This window comes from Meleagris gallopavo, chromosome 5, assembly GCF_000146605.3.
Source record: "Meleagris gallopavo isolate NT-WF06-2002-E0010 breed Aviagen turkey brand Nicholas breeding stock chromosome 5, Turkey_5.1, whole genome shotgun sequence".
NCBI lineage: Eukaryota > Metazoa > Chordata > Aves > Galliformes > Phasianidae > Meleagris > Meleagris gallopavo.
In genome coordinates this window covers 52,733,530-52,734,007 of record NC_015015.2, presented here as the reverse complement: position 1 = coordinate 52,734,007, position 478 = coordinate 52,733,530, and positions in this window count along the sequence as shown.

Below are 478 nucleotides of genomic sequence, written 5' to 3'. Positions count from 1 at the left end.
AGCGGAGCGGGGCTCCCACGCGCGGGAGTGCTGCGTATCGAGGGCGGTGGAGATGGGGTCTGCGAGGAAGCGTTGGCAAGTTGTGCCTTGCCCGAAAGCGAGAGAACCTCAAACCGCTAGATTTTCATCTGGAAATTGCTTTTTTACGACGGCATTCCCGTGTTCCCAGCGGAGGCAAACGGATCATTAAATGTTCTCTCGCAAAATTGAAGCCGGATGTGTTTTGCTCACTAATAGTAATCATCGTGTGCATTGAAATGCATAAAAAGTCAGCCTTGCATGAATCCATCAACCACTTTTGGGTGCTTCCTCCTTCCTCCTCCTTCCTCCTTTTTCCAGGGAAAGCAGGTGCGAGGGAGAGGCAGAAGGAGGCAGCTTTGGGGCTGGAGCCCTGTTTTGTGTTCTTTTATGCAGGGACCCGGCACTGCCCTGCAGCTCCGGAGCCCCGGCGAAGCGGATGAGTCAGTGCAGATACCGC